Here is a 24,766-nt window from a genome sequence, read left to right as displayed (position 1 = left end):
AAATATATTCAATGAACCAGCCCCCGTGGCTCTCTGGGGCAGAGAATTCCAGATTTACAACCCTCTGAGAAAAGAAATTCCTCCTCATCTCAGTTTTAAATGGGCTGAGGAGAAAGGCTGCATTTGTGAATAGGACAGGATTTACTGTGATTGCATTGGACACTGAAACATGTTCATTCTGGCAGCTCTTGTTCGTTTCTGATGATCTTCAGAGCCCCTATACCTGAGCTGGAAATTGGTAGCCTGTATAAATGTTGAATAAATTATCTGTGTTTCAAACACAGTGTTTCGAATATTTGATTGCTCCATGATCACAGGAGACCAACTGATGTTCCATTTTAGTGCTTTTTCTTAATCTAACTTATATCACTTCTCACCTCGTTTGCCTTCTATCATATAAACCCCAAACTTGTTCTGTTTGAGGTCCTACAAGACGAATTTATGGAGCTAGGAGCTAAATTAAAAAGTAGGACCTCAAAGGTAGTAATCTCAGGATTGCTACCAATGCCACGTGCTGGTCAGAGTGGGAAGCGCAGGATAGCTCAGAGGAATACGTGGCTTGAGAAGTGGTGCAGAAGAGAGGGATTCAAATTCCTGGAATATTGAAACTGGTTCTGGGGGAGGTGGGACCAGTACAATTGATCTACACCTGGGAAGGACCGGAACCAATGCCGTAGGGGGAGTGTTTGCTAGTTCTGTTGGGGAGGGATTAGACTAATATGGTCGGGGGATGGGAACCTATGCAGGGAGACAGAGGGAAGTAGAATGGGGGCAGAAGCAAACCCATTGTAAATGTCAACAATTGTATTTAAGTGGTGTTCAGAGGGCAGTGTCATTAATTTAGAATTTTTTTACATCAACAACAATACCAGGAATCAGTGAGTGTAGGTGAACGGAGAAGGATTCAGGTGTAGAAAGAAGAAAAGTAAAAGTGGAGGGCAGAGAAACCCAAGACAAAAACCAAAAAGGGCCACATTACAGCAAAATTCTAAAGGGGCAAAGTGTGTTCGAAAGACAAGCCTGATGCGAGGAGTATTCGGAATAAGGTGGACGAATTAACTGCACAGATAGCTGTTAACAGATATGATGTAATTGGCATCACGGAGACATGGCTCCAGGGTGACCAAGGCTGGGAACTCAACATTCAGTGGTATTCAACATTCAGGAAGGATAGACAGAATGGAAAAGGAGGTGGGGTGGTGTTGCTGGTTAAAGAGGAAATTAACACAAGAGTAAGGAAGGACATTAGCTTGGATGATGTGGAATCAGTATGGATGGAGCTACGGAATACCAAAGGGCAGAAAACGCTAGTGGGAGTGATGTACAAACCACCAAACTGTAGTAGTGAGGTTGGGGACAGCATCAAATAAGAAATTAGGGATGCGTGCAACAAAGGTACAGCAGTTATTATGGGCGACTTTAATCTGCATATTGATTGGGCTAACCAACCTGGTAGCAATGCGGTGGAGGAGGATTTCCTGGAGTCTTTTACGGATGGTTTTCGAGACCAATATGCCGAGGAACCAACTAGAGGGCTGGCCATCCTAGGCTGGCTGATGTGTAATGAGAAAGGACTAATTAGCACTCTTGTTTGTGAGGCCCCTTGGGGAAGAGTGACCATAATATGGTAGAATTCTTTATTAAGATGGAGAGTGACACAGTTAATTTAGAGACTTGGGTCCTGAACTTAAGGAAAGGTAACTTCGATGGTATGAGACATGAATTGGCTAGAATAGACTGGTGAATGATACTTAACGGGTTGACGGTGGCTTGGCAATGGCAAACATTTAACGATCACATTGATGAACTTCAACAATTGTACATCCGTGTCTGGAGTAAAAATAAAACGGGGAAGGTGGCTCAACGGTGGCTAACAAGGGAAATTAAGTATAATGTTCAATCTAAGGAGGAGGCATATCAACTGGTCAGATAAAGCAGCAAATCTGAGGACTGGGAGAATTTTATAATTCAGCAGAGGAGGACAAAGGGTTTAATTTAGGAGGCGGAAAATAGAGTTTGAGAGGAAGCTTGCTGGGAACATAAAAACCGGCTGCAAAAGCTTCTATAGATATGTGAAGAGAAAAAGATTAGTGAAGACAAACGTAGGTCCCTTGCAGTCAGATTCAGGTGAATTTATAATGGGGAACAAAGAAATGGCAGACCAGTTGAACAAATACTTTGGTTCTGTCTTTATGAAGACACCAATAACCTTCCGGAAATACTAGCGGACCGAGGGTCTAGTGAGAAGGAGGAGCTGAAGGAAATCCTTATTAGACGGGAAATTGTGTGAGGGAAATTGATGGGATTGAAGGCCGATAAATCCCCAGGGCATGATAGTCTGCATCCCAGAACACTCAAGGAAGTGGCCCTAGAAATAGTGAATGCATTGGTGATCATTTTCCAACAGTCTAACGACTCTGGATCAGTTCCTATGGGCTGGACGGTTGCTAATGTAACACCACTTTTTTAAAAAGGCGGGAGAGAGAAAACGGGTAATTATAGACCAGTTAGCCTGACATCAGTATTGGGAAAAATGTTGGAATTAATGATTAAAGATGACATAACAGCGCATTTGGAAAGCAGTGGAAGGGTCAGTTCAAGTCAGCATGGATTTATGAAAGGGAAATAATGCTTGACAAATCTTCTAGAATTTTTTGAGGATGTACCTAGTAAAGTGGACAAGGGAGAACCAGTGGATGTGGTGTATTTGGACTTTCAAAAGGTTTTTGACAAGGTCCCACATAAGAGATTGGTGCGCAAAATCAAAGCACCTGGTATTGGGAGTAATGTACTGATGGGGATAGAGAACTGGTTGGCAGACAGGAAGGAGAGAGTTGGGATAAACGAGTCCTTTTCAGAATGGCAGGCAGTGACTAGTGGGGTGCCGCAGGACTCAATGCTGGGACCCCAGCTATTTACAAGATACATTAATGATTTAGATGAAGGAATTGAGTGTAATATCTCCAAGTTTGCAGATGACACTAAGCTGGGTGGCGGTGTGAGCTGTGAGGAGGATGCTAAGAGGCTGCAGGGTGACTTGGACAGGTTAGGTGAGTGGGCAAACTCATGGCAGATGCAGTATAATGTGGATAAATGTGAGCTAATCCACTTTGGGGGGAAAAAACATGAAGGCAGAATATTATTTGAATGGTGGCAGATTCTGAAAGAGGAGGTACAACGAGACCTGGGTATCATGCTACATCAGTCATTGAAAGTTGGCATGCAGGTACAGCACGTGGTGAAGGCGGCAAATGGTATGTGGGCGTTCATAGCTATCGGATTTGAGTATAGGAGCAGGGAGGTCTTACTGCAGTTGTACAGGGCCTTAGTGAGGCCTCACCTGGAATATTGTGTTAAGTTTTGGTCTCCTAATCTGAGGAAGGACGTTCTTGCTATTGAGGGAGTGCAGCGAAGGTTCACCAGACTGATTCCCGGGATGGCAGGACTGACATATGAGGAGAGACTGGATTGACTGGGCCTTTATTCGCTGGAGTTCAGAAGGATGAGAGGGGATCTCATTGAAACATATAAAATTCTGACGGGACTGGACAGGTTAGATGCAGGAAGAATGTTCCCGATATCGGAGAAGTCCGGAACCAGGGGACCTTATCAAAGGATAAGGGGTAAGCCATTTAGGACTGAGATGAGGAGAAACTTCTTCAATCAGAGAGTTGTTAACCTGTGGAATTCCCTACCGCAGTGAGTTGTTGATGCCAGTTCATTGGATATATTCAAGAAGGAGTTAGATATGACCCTTATGGCTGAAGGGATCAAGCGGTATGGAGAGAAAGCAGGAAAGGGATACTGGGGGAATGATCAGCCATGATTTTATGTTCCCGATGTTGGGGAAGTCCAGAACCAGGGGTCACAGTCTAAGATAAGGGGTAAGCCATTTAGGACCAAGATGAGGAGAAACTTCTTCACCCAGAGAGTGGTGAACCTGTGGAATTCTCTACCACAGAAAGTTGTTGAGGCCAATTCACTAAATATATTCAAAAAGGAGTTAGATGAAGTCCTGACTACTAGGGGGATCAACGGGTATGGCGAGAAAGCAGGAATGGGGTACTGAAGTTGCATGTTCAGCCATGAACTCATTGAATGGCGGTGCAGGCTAGAAGGGCCGAATGGCCTACTCCTGCACCTATTTTCTATGTTTCTATGGGTCAGAGGGTCTAGTGAGGAGGAGGAACTGAGGGAAATCCTTATTAGTAGGGAAATTGTGTTGGGCAAATTGACGGGATTGAAGGCCGATATATCCCCAGGGCCTGATGGACTGCATCCCAGAGTACTTAAGGAGGTGGCCTTGGAAATAGCGGATGCATTGACAGTCATTTTCCAACATTCCATAGATTCTGGATTAGTTCCTATGGAGTGGAGGGTAGATAATGTAACAGCACTTTTTAAAAAAGGAGGGAGAGAAAAAACGTAATTATAGACCGGTCAGCCTGACATCGGTAGTGGGTAAAATGATGGAATCAATTATTTTGGATGTCATAGCTGCGCATTTGGAAAGAGGTGACATGATAGGTCCACGTCAGCATGGATTTGTGAAAGGGAAATCATGCTTGACAAATCTTCTGGAATTTTTTGAGGATGTTTCCAGTAGAGTGGACAAGGGAGAACCAGTTGATGTGGTGTATTTGGACTTTCAGAAAGCTTTCGACAAGGTCCCACACAAGAGATTAACGTGCAAAGTTAAAGCACATGGGATTGTGGTTGGTGTGCTGACGTGGATTGAGAATTGGTTGGAAGACAGGAAGCAAAGAGTAGGAGCAAATGGGGACTTTTCAGAATGGCAGGCAGTGACTAGTGGGATACAGCAAGGTTCTGTGCTGGGGCCCCAGCTCTTTACATTGTACATTAATGATTTAGACGAGGGGATTAAATGTAGTATCTCCGAATTTGCGGATGACACTAAGTTGGGTGGCAGTGTGAGCTGCGAGGAGGATGCTATGAGGCTGCAGAGTGACTTGGATAGGTTAGGTGAGTGGGCAAATGCATGGCAGATGAAGTATAATGTGGATAAATGTGAGGTTATCCATTTTGGTGTTAAAAACAGAGAGACAGACTATTATCTGAATGGTGACAGATTAGGAAAAGGGAAGGTGCAACGAGACCTGGGTGTTATGCTACATCAGTCATTGAAGGTTGGCATGCAGGTACAGCAGGCAGTTAAGAAAGCAAATGGCATGTTAGCCTTCATAGCGGGGGGGATTTGAGTACAGGGGCAGGGAGGTGTTACTACAGTTGTAGAGGGCCTTGGTGAGGCCACACCTGGAGTATTGTGTACAGTTTCGGTCTCCTAACTTGAGGAAGGACATTCTTGCTATTGAGCGAGTGCAGCGAAGGTTCACCAGACTGATTCCTGGGATGGCGGGACTGACATATCAAGAAAGACTGAATCAACTGGGCTTGTATTTACTGGAGTTCAGAAGAATGAGAGGGGATCTCATATAAACGTTTAAAATTCTGATGGGTTTAGACAGGTTAGATGCAGGAAGAATGTTCCCAATGTTGGGGAAGTCCAGAACCAGGGGTCACAGTCTAAGGATAAGAGGTAAGCCATTTAGGACCGAGATGAGGAGAAACTTCTTCACTCAGAGAGTGGTGAACCTGTGGAATTCTCTACCACAGAAAGTTGTTGAGGGTAATTCACTAAATATATTCAAAAAGGAGTTAGATGTAGTCCTTACTACTAGGGGGATCAAGGGGTATGGCAAGAAAGCAGGAATGGGGTACTGAAGTTGCATGTTCAGCCATGAACTCATTGAATGGCGGTGCAGGCTCGAAGGGCCGAATGGCCTACTCCTGCACCTATTTTCTATGTTTTCTATGTTTCTATGTAAGATTTGAAATCCGTTACTTTCTGTATCAGTTAACGCGGTTTTGGAACCGATTGAATTTAACAAACTCATCCACACATTTTACACGTGATAGCCTGTGAAATATCGTGATATTTGTAATTGTTATTGCCACAAACTCCGTTCCCTAGTCACTGATTCCATCCCTCTCCCCAACTTCTGTCTGACGCTGAACCAGTCTGTTCGCAACCTTGGTGTCATACTTAACCCTGAAATAAGTTTTTGACCACATATCCACAGCATAACTAAGATTGTCTATTTCCACCTCTGGAACATCGCCCGTCTCTGCTCTTGCCTCAGCTCATCCACTGCTGAAGCCCTCATCCATGCCTTTGTTACTTCTGGTCTTGACAATTCCAACTCCTCCCACATTCTACCCTACATAAACTAGAGTTGATCCAAAACTCGGCTGCCCGTGTCCTAACTCACACCAAGTCCTGCTCACCTATCACCCCTCTGCTCGCTGACCTACACTGGCTTTTGTTCAGCAAGCCTTGAATTCAAAATTCTAATACTTATTTTCAAATCCCTCCATGGCCTCGCCCCTCCCTAGCTCTGTAAACTCCTCCAGCCCCACATCTGCTCCCCACACCCCCACACCCCGGCCAAAAAGATATCTGCCTTCCTGAGCATCCCTGATTATAATTGTTCAACCACTGGTGGCTTTGTTGGCTGTGCCTTCTGTTGCCCAGGCCCCAAGTTCTGGAATGCCCAGCTTAAACCTTCCTGTCTAACCTGTGCTGTACCTGCCCTGGCAGTTTTTGATGGGATCGTGTGTAGCAAGCTTTTCTCTGTATCTAGTGGACATATTCTCAGAAAAAGTTGCCGCCCATTTAAAACTGAGATGTGGAGGAATTTCTTCTCTCAGAGGGTTGTAAATCTGTGAATTTTCTGTCCCAGAGAGCTGTGGAGGCTGGGTCATTGAATATATTTAAGGCGGAGATAGACAGATTTTTGAACGATAAGTGAGTAAAGGGTTCTGGGGAGTGGGCAGGAAAGTGGAACTGAGTCGATGATCAGACCAGCCATGATCTTATTGAATGGGGAGCAGGCTCGGGGTCCGGGTGGCCCACTCCCGCTCCTATTTCTCATGGTCTCCACCCACCGAGCCAGTTTTTTTTCCTTGTCTCGAGTGGCCACTGATCATTATCCCACCATTCACACCCTATCCTGACTAATGTTGTTCTAACTCCTGCCAGTACCATCTGAATTCGGCCCATCCTCCCTGTTGTCTCTCTAATCTCTCCTGCCTTCCCCCCTATCACAGACCTTCCCTGTTGTCCTTTCTCCCCCTCCCCCTTTCAGTGCTCCTTCAGGATCTGTTCTTTCCCAGCACTCTCCAGTTGTGACGGAGGGCCGCCGCCCCGCCCCCTCTGACGCTGCCTGAGCCGCGGACACTTCCAGCATCTTCTGTTTGTGTCGCCAGAGACACTTTCCCTTCAGCACCGCGCGCCCTGGATTGTTCGCCGATTGATTGATTGGTGTCGCGACCCCGCCCCCGCCGCCGCTGATTGGCGCGGAACAGTGCGCGCTGGTGCCCCGCGCCGCCTCGCCATTGGCTGCGGGCTGAGTGCTGCGCGCAGGCGGACGGTTGTCGGTTTGTTGGCGGGCTCCGCTCGCGGCCTTTGAGCTCGGGGTCCCGGGTGAGGCGAGGCGGAGTTGTGCGCAGGCGCGGGCCAGCATATTGGCTGCGGACCGACGTCCAATGTTTTGCCGTCGCCGCCGAGGATGGAGGAGCGGCCCGAACAGCGCACCTGGCCTCCCTGCGGACTCACATACTCACGGACACGCGCGGGCAGCGAGATTTGGCCACCGAGTCGGCGGGTGACGGCTGCGGGACACTTTTGGGCGGGGACGGGCCTCGGTTACTGTCGGGGGCTGCGGGGAGTTCGGCCGCCATCTTTGGGCAGCACTGGACCGGCCGCCGCAGGGAGCGACAGGCGCGGGGCTTCCTCGACGTCACAATGCATTCCAGTGTCCCTCTTCAGGGCAGGGAGCATGCGCGGCGGCTATCTTACTGCAGGGAGGCCATCAGGTGCAGGATGGGGACCAGTGACATGAATACATGAGAACATCAGAAATAGGAGATGAGTCGGCATTTGGTCACTCGAGCCTGCCACCATTCAATAAGATGATGGCTGCAGCATCTGGGGTGTTTCTCCTTGGAGCAGTGAAGGTGCAGGGCAGGTTTAACAGAGGTGCTCACAATCAGGAAGCTTTAGATTGAGTCAGGGAACAGAGTGGTTCTCCTCACACAATCAGAGAATGGTTACAGCACGGAAGGCCATTCTGCCAGTCGAGACCCTGCTGGCTTCCAGCTCGTCCCACTGCCCCCCCCCCCCCCCCCACACCGGCCCTGCAAATGTTTTCTTTCAGAAACTTATCCAACTCTCTTTTGAAAGCTGTTATTGAGTCTTCCTCCACTACCCTTTCAGGCCGCGCATTCCAGATCCTAACCATGTGGTGTATTTAGATTTCCAAAAGGCATTCGATAAGGTGCCAGACAAAAGATTACTGCAGAAGATAGAGGTACGCAGAGTCAGAGGAAATGTATTAGAATGGATAGAGAATTGGCTGGCGAACAGAAAGCAGAGAGTCGGGATAAATGGGTCCTTTTCGGGTTGGAAATCGGTGGTTAGTGGTGTGCCACAGGGATCGGTGCTGGGACCACAACTGTTTACAATATACATAGATGACCTGGAAGAGGGGACAGAGTGTAGTGTAACAAAATTTGCAGATGGCACAAAGATTAGTGGGAAAGCGGGTTGTGTAGAGGACACAGAGAGGCTGCAAAGAGATTTGGACAGGTTAAGCGAATGGGCGAAGGTTTGGCAGATGGAATACAATGTCGGAAAGTGTGAGGTCATCCACCTTGGGGAAAAAAAAACAGTAAAAGGGAATATTATTTGAATGGGGAGAAATTACAACATGCTGAGATGCAGAGGGACCTGGGGGTCCTTGTGCGTGAATCCTAAAAAGTTAGTTTGCAGGTGCAGCAGGTAATCAGGAAGGCGAATGGAATGTTGGTCTTCATTGCGAGAGGGATGGAGTACAAAAGCAGGGAGGTCCTGCTGCAACTGTACAGGGTATTGGTAAGGCCGCACCTGGAGTACTGCGTGCAGTTTTGGTCACCTTACTTAAGGAAGGATATACTGGCTTTGGAGGGGGTACAGAGACGATTCACTCGGCTGATTCCGGAGATGAGGGGGTTACCTTATGATGATAGATTGAGTAGACTGGGTCTTTCCTCGTTGGAGTTCAGAAGGATGAGGGGTGATCTTATAGAAACATTTAAAATCATGAAAGGGATAGACAAGATAGAGGCAGAGAGGTTGTTTCCACTGGTAGGGGAGACTAGAACTAGGGGGGCACAGCCTCAAAATACGGGGGAGCCAATTTAAAACCGAGTTGAGAAGGAATTTCTTCTCCCAGAGGGTTGTGAATCTGTGAAATTCTCTGCCCAAGGAAGCAGTTGAGGCTAGCTCATTGAATGTATTCAAGTCACAGATAGATAGATTTTTAACCAATAAGGGAATTAAGGGTTACGGGGAGAGGGCGGGTAAGTGGAGCTGAGTCCACGGCCAGATCAGTCATGATCTTATTGAATGGCGGAGCAGGCTCGAGGGGTGAGATGGCCTACTCCTGTCCCTAATTCTTATGTTGTTATGTTCTTATGACCCAGGAGATAGTGATGGAGGAGCCTCAGCCCTTGCAATTGTCCAACAGGTATGAGATTCTTGTTCCTTGTTTGGTATGAGATTCTTGTTCCTTGTTTGGACGAGGGCAGGGGCTGCAGGGAGGATGAGCAAACTGACCACAGTGCCGTGGTACAGGAGGCCATTCAAGTGGGGGGGACTAAAAATAAATGTTGTAGTGGTAGGAAAGAGTATAGTTAGGGGGATAGATACTGTTCTCTGCAGCCGAGAGCGTGAGTCCTTAAGGCTGTGTTGCCTGTGTGGCTCAAAGACTGGTGTGGGAGAAATGGGTTTTGGTTCATGTGTGAATGTTTAAAAATGTGTAGAGACATTGAAGTTGAGAACGTGGGAATTGTATAGGGACAGTATAAGCTAACAAACAATTCATGGAGGAGTAGCCATGACATCTCAGACTCGAGACTGCGAAATGTTACAACACTAACACATATTGAAACAAAACCCACAGCTTGCAGAAAAACCTCAAGGTCTTATTAAATCATGTTATTAACCTGAAACATTGACAGAAGGTCTTTGTTTAAAATCGGACCATGCTTGGGTCGGCTTATGAGTGGACAAAGGGAAGGAGGGATCAAAAGAGATGGACTGAGCTGGGATGTCACTCTGGCCCTATCCTGTTATCTTTTGCCGAAAATGTATAACCATCGTCCCTTTACAATGTAACGTCACTTTGTCCGTAGGAAGTGAGTGCGTTCGAACAGACTTGCATTCCTTCTGTCTCATAAAGTCCCCGATCGGGATTTGCTTTTTAAATAAAAGCTTGCTTTGTTTAAAGCACAAACGGTATTCGTTTCAGTAATTTTGCTGAACCAGATTGAGAGAAAAGAATCTACATTTACATTTGGTGTCAGAAGTGGGATCTCAACGGACGACTGCCGAAAACTTGCGAATTAAGAGCCAGACTAGCCTTGGACGAGACGAGGGGAAAGTGGCCACTGGAGTGAGTATGATTTCAATACTGCTCCAGTTTCCCCCGGTTTCAAAAGTCTGAGGAAAGTTTAGCCACTCGCTGGTTCTCAGGTAGTGTCTGAACGAGATCCAGGACAAATGGTGAATACCTTTCAAACTTAGAATAGGGATAGAGATAGGGAAATTGCGCGATGACGCAAACCAAGCGGCGACTTGGAAAGATAGGTTATAGTTAGAGCTAGCTAGGGATAGATGATCAATCATGGATCCAAAAATTAATAGGAAAGAAAAGAGACTCTTGTGAACGTCTGTTTAAATGAGAAATGCTTCTGTGATTTTTACTGTAAAAAAAAAAGCCAGGGAGTTGTGGTTTGTTTTATCTCAAACAGAATGAAAGTTTTTTTTAATCCTTCGTAGTGTTGTCCTGTATGTGGGAAGTTTAAGAGTGTGAACCTTATTGAATTACGTATATTTGGATGATAAGTTACGGAGCCAGGAAATGCACAAAGGATAGGTTTGTTGAGTAAAAAAAAAGAAAAAAATACATGGTTCCGGTGGTTAAAAAAAAGGATTTAACATGCTCACTTACTTGTCGAAAGAAAACATTCAGAGAAGGCACAGCAAAACAACTGAGATGGATTCAAAAGGATTCAAAAAATATATATATTAAATAACACGACCTTGAGGCTGGAACAATTGAGACAACGAAAAGCAGTCCACAGCCTACGTGCCAGACTTCTCTCTATGGAAAAAAAAAAGTAACGTACTAAATAGGTGCTGAAAAAAAAATGTTCTGAGATTTTAAATTATGAGAAAAATTCCACTGCAGTCTAAAAAAAAAAATCACTCCTGTCCAGTTGGCAGAAAAACTCCATTAAATTAGGGCTTTCATTGACTGATTGGATTTAAACTGCGCAGTGACGCGAAAGGATAGGGAAATTTGGAGACTAAAAGAAATTAAATAAGGCTCATAAGAAATCAAATTTAGAAAATTAGGCTCACAGGGAATTAAATAAGGCTTATGGGGAATTAAATAGAGGATAGGTGTTCAAGTCAGGTGTGACGTCGACCTCGTATATCACTTGGCCCGTCGAGGCACTGATTGAATTTAAATCACGCAGCAACTCGAAAGGCAGGGCCGACGCGGACGCGCAGCGGCGCGAGACGTGCGGCGGCGCGAGCGTGCGGCCAAGTAAAGGAGGGCTGACGCAGACGCGCAGCAGCGTAAAACACATAGCGACGCAAGCGTGCGGCCGAGTAAAGGAGGGCTGACGCAGACGCGCAGCAGCGTGGAACGCGTAGCGACGTGAGACGTGCGGCGGCGCAAGCGTGCGGCCGAGTGAAGGAGGGCTGACGCAGACGCGCAGCAGCGTGGAACGCGTAGCGACGCGAGACGTGCGGCGGCGCGAGCGTGCGGCCGAGTGAAGGAGGGCTGACGCAGACGCGCAGCAGCGTGGAACGCGTGGCGGCGCGAGCGCGCAGCCGAGTGAACGTGGGACGACGCGAACGTGCAGCAACGCGAACCGCGGAGTGATATCAAAGTCAGTGCTGGTGTCAGTAAGTCTTTGTTTATTTTAAGTGTTTTAAATCGCGGGGCGACGCGGTTCAGTGTTAGTTTAGTAAAGTCTGTTTATTTTAAGTATTTCAAATCGCGCGGTGATGCGAGCCGCGGGGCGACGCGGCTCAGTGTTAGTTTTAGTAAAGTCTGTTTATTTTGAGTTTGTTCAAAGTCAGTGTTAGTTTCAGTAAAGTCTGTGTTTATTTTAAGTTTGTTCAAATTGCACGACGACACGAACGCGTAACGACACGCTAATACGAGGGGCAGCGTGAAAATGGGTAATCAGTTGGATAAAACAACGGATGCGGATAGTCCGCTACAAAAGTTATGTGAGGAATTCCCTGAAAGAGCTGAAGACTTTAGAAAATTATCAGGAGCCCTGAACAAATTATTAGGAGATGACCAGTGGCCTCTAGGTGGCACTAGAAGCGTAGAGGTAGCAAAAAAAGCACAGGGATTGTCAAAAATTAAAAGATGCATCACTTCTGTCAAGTTGGCAAATAAATGCTATTAAATTGGGACTCTCATTGACAGAGGGAACACATGTTAAAACTGTAGACATCTTAAAAAAAAGAATGTACGCACGAGAAACTTGCTAAGAGATCCTCTGGGACCTCTGAGAAAGGTATTGACCGACCACGTAGTCAAATGGCTGGCTTTGTGTTAACCGAGGCTGATGATGAAATTGATGAGTGGTCACTGACTCAGCGCCCAACGGCGCCTCCCGCACCCCCTGGCCCCTTGCTCCAGTCCTCTTCCCAACACCCTCCACCTTACACTCCGGTGAGAGGAGTTAAAAATAACCCCATACCACCAAAGCAACAAACCCAAACTGACTCCTCATCCTCTGATAGCGATTCGGATCCCCAGTTCACAATATAGCCGAAAGGACCAGATCTCACACTCGAAAGGGCAGAACTATATCTCGATATCACAGACAGTCCCATAAATCTTCGAGTCAATCTACCAGTCCAAGTTGTGAAAGACATAGCAAACACCCCCGCCGATCGAGACGCAGAACTGTCAAGCAGTCAGACAGCTCCGAAACATCCTCCGACCTAGAAATAATTTCCATGATCCCAAAGTCCCGACACCAATTCCCTGTCAGACCAATGCCAAACACTGATGCACAACAAGCTGCAGACCACCCCACTATAGATGTCTATGTGATCTTCGAACAACGATTCGATTGCTCACGCTATCCGGACAAATGGAAAGGTCAGTTAGATATTATTGGCAGGAAAAGAAAGGGGAGGGGGGAGGTGCGCCCCCAACCCGGGTCAAGACTGAATACGTGACTAGAAAGGAAGAGCCATCTCGGGAGGAAGGATCAATAGAACCACAGTGTTGCATACAGGATTGGATGGATAAGCAAGGATACGGTTATACTAAACAACCAAACGGCCCGAGCCCTGCTAATAAACCTCCCTATTGTCCCCGGCATGGTATGGGAAGAGGCCTGGACTGGGTAAGAGGAATTGACTGTTTTAATTGTGAGCAGGAAGGACATTGGAATAAAAATTGCCCCTACCGTCAGCATGGAAAAGGAAGAGGAGAAAGAGGAGGGGGGCGAGGGGGGCAAGGGGGGAGAGGAGGATCTTACACTAACTTCTCCCAGAACAACCCCTTTGGTCAATTGTCCCCCGATTGACTACGCAGCTTGATTGTGCAGGGATCCTCCCCGGACGACGAACCAATGATATTGTTAAAAATTCTGAATGAGTGGCAACCCTTTTTGATAGATACGGGAGCCTTCATGTCTTCTGTACAATCAAAGCTTAAACTCCCTGCCTCTACTGAAACACAGGAACTTTCAGGATTCCTGGGACAAATCTCGACATTCCCGGTGTCAGAACCGGTTAAAATGGGTTACCAGGAAAAATCGGTGGAACATCGATTTGTTATCACTACCAATCTGGACTGTAATTTGATGGCTAGAGACCTCCTCTGCAAATTCCAGTTGCATTTGGAGTGTGGAGATGATGGGATTATTGTAAAACAGGGAATCCTTAAGCGGCAGTATTATACCACTAGAACCCCTCAGTGGTGGTCTCTGGACCTGCCGTAGGCACCCTATCGCGTGACCCTAGCATACGATCCCAGTGGAAAGAATCAGGACCTGCAGAACTTTTATCAGGATCACGAAGGGGAAGTGAAGGAAATTCTATTAAGGGCTAGAGTGACTGGACCGGAAGGGAAGGCAGATTTTGTGGAAATGGACAGCCCCCAACGGTGGCACCACATATTACTCGTGAAGTATTACCTCCCCACCACGCTAAAGATTTGGGAGTTATGGTGCGCCAGGCTATAGACGAGGCTGACCCTACCAGCCGGGATGTGCAAATTGTAAAACATGGCCGAACAGTCCAATTCCACGGGGACCCCGAGAAGGTCTTAACGACTCTGCAGCATCATACTGGCTCTGACATACCTGATTATGTGGATCCTCATGTGTGGGCAGAGGACCCCTCCCAAGTGGGTTATCACAGGCAATACCGAGTATCCACCGAGCTTTGGAGGCTAGCCGAGTCGAACCAATTTGCCAGTTTCCAGTCCCTAGCACGGCTAAACAAATGCGACAGTGTTTGGGGATGATCAATTACTGCAGATCCTGGATCCCTAATGTTGCCCTGATGACTAAGCACCTCACCCCGTATACAAATAAGTAAGGCAGCTTTGAAATAGAAACCGTAGACGTCCAAACCTTTAAGGAACTAAAGACAGCCCTGCTGCAAGCTCTGGCTTTGGGCCGGCCCCTCTATGACCGGCCCTTTCAACTGTATTGTACAATTCTGAAAGACTGTGTTACCGTTGTCTTAACACATCTCACTCCGTAGCTGCCCTCCTGGGCCAACTGCAGACTCAACACCTTACCATGGCCAGGCAAAGCAGATATGAGATCTACTTACTAAACAATCCTAAGCTGACCTTTCGGCACTGTACTGCAATTAATCCGGCCTGTTTTCTTACTGAGCCACCCCAAGATGAGGAAGAACCCAGTCATGATCCAGAAGGTACATGAATCTCAGGATACGCCATAGTTAAACAGGAGAATCAGGTCTTGGAATCTGCCACTTTTGAAACCGCCTATTCTGCCCAACAAGCTGAACTATTCGCCCTCACCCGAGCCTGTATCTTGGCCAAAGATCTCAAAGTCAATATCTATACCGACTCTAGGTATGCCTTTGGGGTGGCCCATGATTTCGGACAATTATGGAAAAATAGGGGATTCCTAACCTCACAGGGGAATGAGATATCCCATAAACAGCTAGTATCTGATTTGTTGCAAGCCCTCATGTTCCCCAAACGCATTGCCATTGTCAAATGTACTGCCCACACTACCGGAAATTCTCTGGTTGATATAGGGAATCGTTGTGCTGACCAAGAGGCCAAACAGGCCTCTCGTGACCAACAGATGGTAGTGCCCAAAATTATGAGTCAAACTAAAAATCCTGTGAAGGATAAGTTAGCCTCGGAAAAACCAATGCCAACCATCCAAGATGTTATAAAAGCACAGGAGGACGCTCCTGAAAAAGATAAACTGTTGTGGAAATATTATGCATGTACTTATGACAATGTTTCTAAACTCTGGACCACTCCCGCGGAACAGACTTGCATGTCTGACGAGTTGGCTCTATGGGTTATTGAATGTATGCATTTTGCTACTCATTGTGGAGCAAGGACCACGAGTGACACACTTTTGGCTACTTGGTGGCACCCTAGACTCCAGGCGCTCACCCAGAACATCAGTAGTCGTTGCCTGGTTTGCCAGCAACATAATCCAGGGAAGGGAGTCCCCTGTGATTGGGGTAAAACGCCCCTACCCGAAGGTCCCTTTGAGACATTTCAGTTGGACTACATTGAGTTGCAAAAAGTTCAGTGTTACAAATATGTATTAGTGATAGTACATGTGTTTAGCAGATGAATTGAAGCCTACCCTAACCTGGACAATAAGGCTCAAACTGTTGTTAAGGTGTTAATGAGGGAAATTGTTCCTAGATCTCAGCTCGACTGATGACCACCTATGTTCTTTCTCTGACTCAGGCTCTGCGACTAGCTCACAACCAGGTTCAAGATGCTCACCTCGACCTCCCAGTTTTACCCGAATTGTCCCTCGTGGCACCAGGGAAGTATGGATTCGGAAGGGATTAGAGCCACAATGGGAGGGGCCTTTTCAGGTGTTACTCACTACCCCCACTGCAGCCGAGGTTGAGGGGAGGGGTGCCTGCGTTCACCTGCACAACTGCAAGCTCACCACCCTCGAACGAACCTATTTTATTGGTTATTCTAATTCCTGTTTCTGTTCCAGACTTCCTCTTCTCCGTAGCTGAACAAGGCCGTTGGCATCCTAATTGGAACGTGGACCAGTTTGAACTTTTACCCGTAGTGATAGACAGTCAGCTACACCGACGGTGACCTGAGAAGAGAGACGGGAAAACTGAACTCTTTTAATCAGCAAAATAATTGGACTATTTATCTGAATCCTGAGCCATAAGATGAAACTGTCTGTATGCCACAGTCTGTATAATAGTGTTGATATATGACAGTTTTGGCGCATGGGAGGGGAGACAGAGACAAGAGCTCCATTTAAACACCTTTTTGTACATGTCTTCTGGGAACTTTTCTAGATGTTGGGTGTGTTCACATTCCCTATACATTCCAAAGGGGGAATTCCTTTGCGCCCCATTCCACTAACCCTAACTGAGACTGTCAGATGAATTCAGAGCCAAACTATCACGAGAGGAGGGGTGCCAATACAATACTGCTGAAGCTCTGGAGGGCATCACAGCTGAAATGGTAGCAATAAGGACCGTAGCAGTACAAAACCGAATGGCCCTCAATTACCTGTTAGCTGAGAAAGGGGGAACGTGTGCCCTGATAGGATCTGAATGTTGCACTTACATTCCTGATAGTTCAGAAAACATAACCAATCTCGCTGATCACATAAGAAGGAAGGTGAAGAAGTTATCCACACCAGCAGAAGGATCTAGCTGGTTTGATTGGCTATCAGATGGATCTTGGAGATCCTATCTAATTGTGGGTTGCCTTAACCTTTGTTGTAAAGTAATGATGGCAAGGTTAGCAAATCCTCTTGTGGTCAAGGGCCCCCGAGTTATGATCCAACGAACTAAAGAACTACTCGACACTAACAACAATATGATTCAGGAAATAGAGTGTGAACGGATGAATGCGATACTCCTCGAATGATCCTAAGTGTTATCATGGAATGATAAAAGGGGGGAATGTGAATGTTTAAAAATGTATAGAGACATTGAAGTTGAGAACGTGGGAATTGTATAGGGACAGTATAAGCTAACAAAGAATTCATGGAGGAATAGCCATGACATCTCAGACTCGAGACTGCGAAATGTTACAACACTAACACATATTGAAACAAAACCCACAGCTTGCAGAAAAACCTCAAGGTCTTATAAAATCATGTTATTAACCTGAAACATTGACAGAAGGTCTTTGTTTAAAATCGGACCATGCTTGGGTCGGCTTATGAGTAGACAACGGTAAGGAAGGAATAAAAAGAGATGGGCTGAGCTGGGATGTAACTCTGGCCCTATCTTGTTATCTTTTGCCGAAAATGTATAACCATCGTCCCTTTACAATGTAACGTCACTTTGTCCATAGGAAGTGAGTGCGTTCGAACAGACTTGCATTCCTTCTGTCTGATAAAGTCCCCGATCGGGATTTGCTTTTTAAATAAAAGCTTGCTTTGTTTAAAGCACAAACGGTATTCGTTTCAGTAATTTTGCTGAACCAGATTGAAAGAAAAGAATCTACACTTACACATGGGGCACTGGCACCAGTACTGGGGGTGGGGGGAGGGTTCAGGTGAGCAGAAATTTAAAAAGGCAAAGAGCAAGGAGAAGGCCATAGAGCAATGATAACCAGACTGTGACAGGAAGGGACAGAATGTATAAAATAAGAGTGTAACAGAGAGTAGGGTCAAAGCAGGGGAAAATGGTAAAAAGACAAAATTAAAAGCTCTTTATCTGAATGCACATAATATTCGTAACAAGATAGGTGAGTTGACGGCACAAATAGATACAAATGGGTATGATTTGATAGCCATTACAGAAACGTGGTTGCAAGGTGACCAAGGCTGGGAACTGAATATTCAGGGGTATTAAACAATTCAGAAGGATAGACAGAAAGGAAAAGGTGAGGTAGCTCTGTTAATAAAGGATGAAATCAGTGCAGTAGTGAGAAATGATATTGGCTCAGAAGATCAAGATGTAGAATCAGTTTGAGTGGAGATAAGAAATAATAAGGGGAAGAAGTCACTGGTGGGCATAGTCCATAGGCCCCCTAACAGTAGCTACACTGTTGGACGGAGTATAAATCAAGAAATAATGGAGGCTTGTAAGAAAGGTACGGCAATAATCATGGGAGACTTTAATCTTCATATTGATTAGACAAATCAAATTGGCCAAGGTCGACTTGAGGAAGAGTTTATAAGAGTGTATCCGGGATGGTTTCCTTGAACAGTAAGTTGAAGAAACCAATCAGGAAGCAGGCTATCTTAGATCTGGTACTGTGGAATGAGACAAGATTAATAAATTATCTCATAGTAAAGGATCCTCTCGGAAAAAGTGATCATAACATGGTTGAATTTCAAATTCAGTTGGAGGGCGAGAAAGTCAGACCTCAAACCAGTGCCCTGATTCTAAATAAAGGCGATTACAAAGGTATGAAAGCAGAACAGGGAATGTTCGCTGATGACTGCATAGTATTCAGTTCCATTCAAAACTCCTTAGATAATGGAGCAGTCCATGCCCGTTTGCAGCAAGACCTGGACAACATTCAGACTTGGGCTGATAAGTGGCAAGTAACATTCACGCCACTCGAGTGCCTGATAATGACTATCTCCAACAAGTGAGAGTCTAACCACCGCCCCTTAACATTCAATGGCATTACCATCGCCGAATCCCCTACCATCAACATCCTGGGGTCACCATTGACCAGAAACTTAACTGGACCTGCCACATAAATACTGTGACAAGAGCAGGTCAGAGGCTGGGTATTCTGCGGTGAGTGTGTCATCTCCTGACTCCCCAAAGCCTTTCCACCATCTACAAGGCACAAGCCAGGAGTGTGATGGAATACTCTCCACTTGCCTGGATGAGTGCAGCTCCAACAACACTCAAGAAGCTCGACACAATCCAGGACAAAGCAGCCCGCTTGATTGGCACCCCATCCACCACCTTAAACATCCATTCCCTCTACCACCGTGTACCGTGGCTGCAGTGTGTACCATCTACAAGATGCACTGTAACAACTCGCCAAGGCTTCTTCGGCAGCACCTCCCAAACCCGCGACCTCTAACATCGAGAAGGACAAGGGCAGCAAGCGCATGGGAACACCACCACCTCCACATTCCCCTCCAAGTCATACACCATCCTGACTTGAAAGCATATCGCCATTCCTTCATCGTCGCGAGGTCAAATTCCTGGAACTCCCTCCCTAACAGCACTGTGGCACTACCATCACCACACGGACTGCAGCAGTTCATGAAGGTGGCTTACCACCATCTTCTCAAGGGCAATTAGGGATGGGCAATAAATGCTGGCCTTGCCAGCGACGCCGACATCCCGTGAACATATTAAAAAAAAAGTTGGCTTAAGTCAACTGGGAAAATAGATTAAAGTGTAAGACGGTTGAGAAGCAGTGACAGACAATAAAGGAGATATTTCATAACTCAACAAAAATATATTTCAGTGAGAAGGCAAGACTTTAAGCGAAGGGAGAACCTTCCATGGCTAACGAAGGAAGTAAAGGATGGTATCAATTTGAAAACAATGTCATACAAAGTGGCCAAGATCAGTGGGAGGCCGGAGCATTGGCAAATTTTTTAAAAACAGCAAATGATGACGAAAGAAATAATAGAGAGGGAAGATAGATTATGAGAGTAAACTAGCAAGCAATATAAAAAAGATAGTATGAGCTTCTACAGGTATGTAAAAAGGATAGGGTAACTAAAGCAAACGTTGGTCCCTTAGAGGATGAGACTGGGGAATTAATAATGGGGAACAGGGAAATGGCAGAGACTTTGAACAAATAATTTATATCAGTCTTCACGGTAGAAGATACTAAAAACATCCCAATAATAGATAATTAAGGGACTATAGCGAGGGAGGAACTTAAAGCAATCACTATCACAAAAAAAGGACTCAGTAAAATAATGGGACTAAAGATGGAAAAGTCCCCTGGACCTGATGGCTTGCAAGCTTGGGTCTTAATACACAGTAATGGTCCCACTTCACTGTCCCATCAAATACTCCAAGGGCCCACACAGCACGGGTTAGATACAGAGTAAAGCTCCCTCTATACTGTCCCATCAAACACTCCCAGGGGAGGTACAGTACGGGTTAGATACAGAGTAAAGTTTTCTCTACACCGGCCAATAGACACTCCAAGAGCAGGAATTGCATGGGTTAGGCGGAGGGTAAAGCTCCCTCTATACTCCCCGATCAAACAATGCCAGGGCAGGCATAGCATATGCTAGATAAGAGCAAGGCTCCTTCTATACTGTCCCATCAAACACTCCCAGGACAGGTACAGCACAGGTTAGATACAGAGTAAACCTACCTCTACACTGCCCCAAACACTCCCAGAGCATGTACAGAATGGGTCAGATACAGAGTAAAGCCCTGTGTACACTATCCCACCAGGGAAGGTACAACACGGATTAGATAGCGTAAACCTCTCTCTATACTGTCCCATCAGACACTCCCAGGACAGGTACAGTACTGGTTAGATACAGAGTAAATCTCCTTCGACACTGTTCCATCAAACACTCCCAGGGCAGGTACAGCCTGGATTAAATATAGAGGAAAGCTCCCTTTACACTGTCCCATCAAACACTCCAAGGGTAGGTATAGAACATAAGAAATAGATGCTGGAGTTGGCCATTTGGCCCCTCGAGCCTGCTCCGCCATTCAATAAGATCATGGTTGATCTGATCCTGGCCTCAACTCCACTTCCCCGCCCGCTCCCCATAACCCTGGACTCCCTTATCATTCAAAAATCTGTCTATCCCCACTTTAAATACATTCAATGACCCAGCCTCCACAGCTCTCTGAGGTGGAGAATTCCAAAAGATTCACATCCCTCAGATAAGAAATTCCTCCATTTCAGTTTTAAATGAGCTACCTCTTATTCTGAAACTATGCTCCCTCGTTCTTGATTCCTCCACGAGGGGAAACATCCTCTCTGCATCAACCCTGTCAAGCCCCCTCAGAATCTTAAACATTTCAATAAGATCACCTCGAAGTCTTCTAAACTCCAAAGAGTATAGGCCCCACCTGCTTCACCTTTCTTCTTATGACAACCCCTTCATCTCAGTCATCAACCTCGGGAACCTTCTCTGAACTGCTTCCAATGCAAGTATACCCCTCCTTAAATAAGGAGACCAAACTGTATGCAGTACTCCAGGTGTAGTCTCACCAACACCCTGTACAGTTGCAGAAGGACTTTCTTACTTTTATACTCCATCCCCCTTGCAATAAAGGACAACATTCCATTTGTGTTCCTAATTAATTGCTGTAACTGCACACTAACTTTGTGTGTTTAATGTACAAGGACCCCCAGATCCCTCTGTACTATCGCATTTTGTAATCTCTCCCCATTTAAATAATAATTTGCTGTTTTATTTCTCCGACCAAAGTGGATAACCTCACATTTTCCCACATTATAGTCCATCTGCCAAAGTTTTTCCCACTCACTTAGCCTCTCTATATCCCTTTGTAGATTCTTTGCGTCCTCCTCACAACTTGCTAAGTTAGCACAGGTTAGATACACAGTAAATCTCCGTCTACATTATCCATCAAACACTCGCAGAGCAGGTACAACACAGGTTAGATACAAAGTAAAGCTCCCTCTACATTGTCCTATCAAATACTCTCAGGGCAGGTACAGCATGGGTTAGGTACCGATTAAAGCTCCCTCTACACTGCCGCATCAAACACTCGCAGGGCAGGTATCGCAAAATTAGATACAGAATAAATCTCCCTCGACAGTGTCCCATCAAAAACTCCCAGAGCAGGTACAGCACGAGTCAGAAAGAGAGTCAAGTTCCGTCTACACTGTCCCATCAAACACTTGCAGGGCAGGTACAACATGGATTAGATAGAGTAAACCTCCCTCTACACTGTCCCATCAAACACTCCCAGGGCAGCTACAGCATGGATTAGATATAGAGGAAAGCTCCCTCTACACTGTCCCATCAAATATTCCAAGAGCAGGTACAGCTTATGTTAGATACAGAGTAAACCTCCCTCTACAATGTCCTATCAGACACAACTAGGGCAGGTAGAGTATGGGTTAGATACAGAGGAAAGCTTCCCCTACACCAACCCATCGAAGCACACAGGGCAGGTAGAGCATGGGTTAGATACAGAGCAAAGCTTCCTCTGAAGTGTCCCATCAATCACTCACAAGACAGGTACAGCACGGGTTATGTGGAGAGTAAAGCTCTCTCTACACTCTGGGAGAAGAGTTAAACAGCCAGAGGTCGTGGTTCACATCGGTACCAATGACATGGGTAGGAAGAGGGATGAGGTCCTGCAGGCAGAGTTTAGGGAGCTAGGAGATAAATTAAAAAGCAGGACCTCAAAAGGTAGTAATATCTGGATTACTCTCGGTGCCACGAGCTAGTGAGTACAGAAATAGGAGGATCGAGCAGATGGCTGGAGAGATGGTGCTGGCGGGAGGGCTTTAGCTTCCTGAGGCATTGGGACTGCTTCCGGGGAAGGCGGGACCTGTACAAGCCGGACGGGTTGCACCTCAACATAGCAAGGACCAATATCCTTGCGGGTGGGTTTGCTAGTGCTGTTGGGGAGGGTTTAAACTACTTTGGCAGGGAGATGGGAACCTGAAAAAGATTCAATAGGGAGAGGAGTAAAGCTGGAATTAGAAAGCAAAAATAAAGAAAGTGAATTTGAAGGAGAGGATACAAGCAGGAAAAAAAGGTAAAAAAAACAAACTGAAAGGCACTGTGTCTAAATGCACATAGCATTTGTAACAAAATAGATAAGTTGACGGCACAATTTGAGACAAATGGATATGATCTGATAGCCATTACAGAGACGTGGTTACAAGGTGACCAGGACTGGGTTACTTGACAATCCGGTAGGACAGACAGAAAGGAAAAGGAGGTGGGGTAGCTCTATGGATAAAGGATGGAATCACTGCAATAGTAAGAAACAATATTGGCTCCAATGATAAGGGTGTTGAGACAGTTTGGGTGGAGATAAGGAATAATAAGGGGAAAAAGTCACTGGTGGGTATAGTCAATAGGCCCCCGAACAGTAACAACTCTGTTGGTCAGAGCATAAACCAGAAAATAGTGGGGGCTTGTAAAAAGGGAACAGCAATAATCATAGGTGATATTAACCTCTATATTGATTGGACAAATCAAATTGGTCAGGGCAGCCTTGAGGAGGAGTTCATGGAGTGCATAAGGGACGGGTTCCTTGAGCAGTATGTAACAGAACCAACCAGGAGGCAGGCTATCTTAGATCTGATCCTGTGTAATGAGACAGGATTAATAAACAATCTCCTAGTAAAGGATCCCCTCGGAATGAGTGATCATAACATGATTGAATTTCAAATTCAGATGGAGGGTGAGAAAGTTGGATCTCTAACCAGCGTACTAATCTTAAATAAAGGAGACTATGAAGGTATGAGGGCAGAGTTGGGTAAAGTGCACTGAGAAAATAGATTAATGTGTAGGACGGTTGATGAACTGGGGTGTACATTTAAGGAGATATTTCACAACTCTCAAGAAAAATGCACCCTTTCCTCCTCGCTGGAATGTAAGAGAAAAGATAGCCATCCGTGGCTAACTAAAGAAATAAAGGACGGTATCCAACTAAAAACAAGGGCATACAAAGTGACCAAAACTAGTGGGAGGACAGAAGACTAGGAAGCTTTTAAAAGTCAGCAAAGAACGATTAAAAAAATGAAGAAAGGGAAGATAGACTATGAGAGTAAATTAGCACTAAATATAAAAATAGATAGCAAGAGTTTCTATAGGTATATAAAAATGAAAAGAGTGGCTAAAGTAAATGTTGGTCCCTTAGAGGACGAGACCGGGGAATTAATAATGGGGAACATGGAGATGGCAGAAACTCTGAACAAATATTTTGTATCAGTCTTTACGTTAGAGGACACCAACAATATTCCAACAGTGGATAGTCATGGGGCTAGGGGGGGGGGGGAAAGAACTTAACACGATCACAATCAATAGGGAGGTGGTACTCAGTAAGATAATGGGACTAAAGGCAGATATATCCCCTGGACCTGATGGCTTGTATCCTAGGGTCTTAAGAGAAGTAGCGGCAGGGATTGTAGATGCATTGGTTGTAATTTACCAAAATTCCCTGGATTCTGGAGAGGTCCCAGCAGATTGGAAAACTGCAAATGTAACGCCCCTATTTAAAAAAGGAGGCAGACAAAAAACAGGAAACTATACACCAGTTAGCCTAATATCTGTGGTTGGGAAAATGTTGTACTTGTCCATTATTAAAGAAGCAATAGCAGGACATTTGGATAAGCAAAATGCAATCAGGCAGAATCAGCATGGATTTATGAAGGGGAAGTCATGTTTGATAAATTTGCTGGAGTTCTTTGAGGATGTAACGAACAGGGTGGATAAAGTGGAACCAGTGGATATGGTGTATTTGGACTTCCAGCAGGCATTTGACAACGTG

At 45.7% G+C, this 24,766-nt stretch overlaps 1 protein-coding gene and 1 long non-coding RNA gene across 12 annotated transcripts in view; one reads left to right on the top strand and one right to left on the bottom strand.

Annotated features, from left to right (window-relative positions):
• The window catches only part of LOC139247636 (zinc finger protein 229-like), a 53,932-nt gene that overhangs the window by 5,287 nt on the left and 23,879 nt on the right, over positions 1-24,766 (bottom strand). For 2 of the 11 annotated variants that reach the window (XM_070871710.1, XM_070871711.1), the window contains exon 1: positions 7,645-7,810. The exons of 4 other annotated variants lie outside the window; for them this stretch is intronic. The gene's annotated coding sequence lies outside the window, so the exon portion shown is untranslated. 5 more of the 11 variants (XM_070871703.1, XM_070871704.1, XM_070871707.1 and 2 more) reach the window with 5 other exon arrangements.
• Positions 9,381-17,782, top strand: LOC139247651 (uncharacterized). The gene is made up of 2 exons (XR_011590946.1): positions 9,381-12,040; positions 16,351-17,782. It is a non-coding gene; the product is annotated as an uncharacterized lncRNA (long non-coding RNA).

Source organism: Pristiophorus japonicus, unplaced genomic scaffold (genome assembly GCF_044704955.1).
Source record: "Pristiophorus japonicus isolate sPriJap1 unplaced genomic scaffold, sPriJap1.hap1 HAP1_SCAFFOLD_278, whole genome shotgun sequence".
Classification (NCBI taxonomy): Eukaryota; Metazoa; Chordata; class Chondrichthyes; family Pristiophoridae; genus Pristiophorus; species Pristiophorus japonicus.
This window is presented reverse-complemented; position numbering and strand designations above follow the sequence as displayed.